The following is a 3,299-nucleotide window of genomic DNA, read 5'->3' on the forward strand; positions in this document are numbered from 1 at the left end:
TGGTTCAAGCAAATAACCGTTTGTTTCAGAGTTTCACCCTAAATAAGCAACACAGCCGCTGCTGTAATTTCTGTTTTTGACAGCAGCCTTGGGTCACGGTTTTGGTGTTTGTTTGAGTTCTTGGTTGGTTTTTAGCCCATGGCCTTGGACTGGACACTACCTTAATGAGTTAGGAAAGTTGTGTTTTTGGCCGTTCGCGATTTGGTCGAGTTTAGAGGTTGTACGAGAATTTACGGTGAAAGGTGCCAAAATGACTCTCGAAAGAGTGGTTTATGGTTTTGAGTTCCATTCACCTATTTTCATGTTTTACAGTCCTTGTGCATATTTTTCAGTATTTTTGGGGTATTTTTAATCATAGTTAAACGTCGGTTTAATGTTGGTTCGGGTTGGTACATGCCATGATTAAAAATCAAGTTGTTGGTCCGAATCGTCTCATTTTTGATTCAATTGTCAAGTTTTGGGCAAGTTAAGATTTATTGCATGTGTCACATATTAGTAGTAAGTCGCAGCAAGCCTGGGAACGATCCAACTCATCCGGTAAAAATAAGGTTATAATTATATTACGTGCATAAAAATATAAAATGTTTATTTTTGAGATATATGCTATATGTCTTGTGGCCACCTTATGCTTATGGGTTTGGAAGTCGGTAGGCGCAACCGAGGACCTCTCCACCCGGTGACTTACGACCGGTTATGATTATGTATGGGTACGGACATCCAGTCCAAGGGCTGTGATTGATCTCTACCGCCCAGTATACTGTGGTTTAGTCTGATCAGGCGCTCACGTTATGTTATGGGCCACTTGCTTAGAACATTATCTCTACCAGAAAATTATGATATGATATGACAGAGCTCTATGGAGCAAAGCTTTTACGTATGATTTTCAGATATGTACGTAGATATAATTACTCATGATACGATTTTCACCATACGCTTTACGATACCATATTTTTACGTTGCATGCGATTTTATTGTATATTTACTTGTTATTCACGATATATATATGTTGAGTCTTTAGACTCACTAGACTTGATTGTTGTAGGTATTGATGAGGTCGAGACTGCGGGCGGAGACCAGTGAGCTATCTTGGGGCAGCAGTAGTAAACCCGAGGACCTCATGTTTTAGTTTATGCACCTTCGGTCATTCAAACTCGATTTTAATGTGTTGGATTATTTTTAAATTGTTGTTTAAAATACAATGTTGACTTCCGCTGTTATTTTAAAGTTAAGATTATTTACATGTTTATTTATAAACGAGGCAAGTTAAATAATTATTTAGAAAATTTTTAATAATTTCGCAAAATTATGAATACGAAATACGGGCCTTGTCATTTACGCTTATAAACTCTTTTATAAGCCGTTCAACACATTGAATTATTTTACTTCTCAACGGGATCTAGAAAGTTTTACTTGTGTGGCTCTCAATGGTTCATTGATACAACTAGCCGTGGGTTCACATCTCTATGTGATTCGGACTAAACATGTCCTTATTTGAGCATACCCCAATTGCTCCATTCTTACTTATCAACTCCTTGATAATAAGAACGTCAGAACTCAAGTCTGATAGTACCCAACCAATCATGTTAAATGCCTAGCAGCCTCGCTTACATGATTCCCTAGGTATCAAATGATAGTGCCTGCAAGAACCATTCAATTATGGTTAGCGTACAGTACGGTCCCTTTATCTCATATATCCCCGATATGACAACCATTGGTATATCGAGAGTTGTCAATGAATCGATACTATGTGTCATGTCGTAGTTGCATCGATGGTGTAATCTATGAAACCCCTTTCATAATTACCACCAACACTCTGATCAGAGATTTTATACTACATACACATAGGATATCCATATCCGAAGGTAAGCGGTGAATTCCCGACTACAATGCATCTACTCCTATATGTTTCGACAAAACACCCAACCTTGCCACCTGATGACCCCATGAGAGTCGGTAAACAAGTCAAAGTGCAATGCTAGCACATAAAGTCTCAATGTTGTCCCGGGTCTTAAGGACTAATGGTGTACAACCATAAACTAGGACGTTTCCACTCGATAAGTGAGAACCACTTGAAAAGTCCTTTATGGAGGGTTGTTCAGTGCACTCTACCAGGAGCACCTAACTGCATGCTCGGACATCACAATGTCCCCTACCAATGAAACATGGTACTCACATCGCAGATACTAGTCTCGAACTCGAGCGGCCTATATCCTTCTTAGCGGCGGTTGAATCGACTAGGAACTGTTTAGAATATACAGTATTCCAAATATGAGTTTCATGATACTCATCATATGAGCATCTAATATTCTTTCTACTATTTATATATTCAAGGACTTTATCTATGCAACTAGCATGGGTATACAGATAAAGAAGTGCCAAAACAATAATTTCAAATATTATTAAAATAAAGATTGTTTATACATAGAGTTTCATTGTGAACACTCGACCAACACTTGGCTCGACGTGCACCTACTCTAACATGTACAGCTCTACGTACGGAGTCAAGGTGAATGTCGTCTTAATAGGTAGAAAATATGCTGATTTCGTGAGACGATCATCTATCACCAAAATGGCATTGAATCCCTTAATAGTTCTTGGCAATCCCACTACAAAATCCATTGTAATATTTTCCCATTTTCACTTGGGAATAAGAAGTGGATTAAGCTTCTCTGTTGGCCTCTGATGCTCTGCTTTAGCTTGCTGGCATGTCAAACACTTGGACACAAAACGCAAGATGTCTCGCTTCATACCCGGCCACCAATACAATTTTTGTAAATCCTTGTACATCTTTGTACTTCAATGATGAATGGAGTACGAGGTATTGTGAGCTTCCTTCATAATAACCTCTCTCAGTGAATCGCTACTAGGAACCCATAGTTGATCTGGATATCAAACTAAGTCATCATCCTTGGAATACTACTTCCGACATTTAGACTCATCTCTCAGTCTCCATTTTTGCAACTGCTTATCAGAAGACTGATGTAACGCCCCAGATGCGACAACTGTCCTCACTGTACCAAGACGAATCTTTTCAGCGTGCTTATGTCCTCACTCACACGCACCCTAGGAAACTTCCCAAGAGGTCACCCATTCAAAATTTTCCTAAGTCAAGCACGCTTAACTTTGGAGTTTTTATGTGATGTGCTACCGAAAAAAAGATACACCTTCTTAATATAAGAAACACATAATAAATCTTTTAAGCCCTCCTCAACTGCACAGTCTCATACCTGAACAGTTTCGGAATCCCTCTCATTCCGGTGTAAGATCGGTTCATTCATGTTCCCTCCGCCTAGAAGCCT

Source organism: Primulina huaijiensis, chromosome 9 (assembly GCF_012295235.1).
Source record: "Primulina huaijiensis isolate GDHJ02 chromosome 9, ASM1229523v2, whole genome shotgun sequence".
Classification (NCBI taxonomy): Eukaryota; Viridiplantae; Streptophyta; class Magnoliopsida; order Lamiales; family Gesneriaceae; genus Primulina; species Primulina huaijiensis.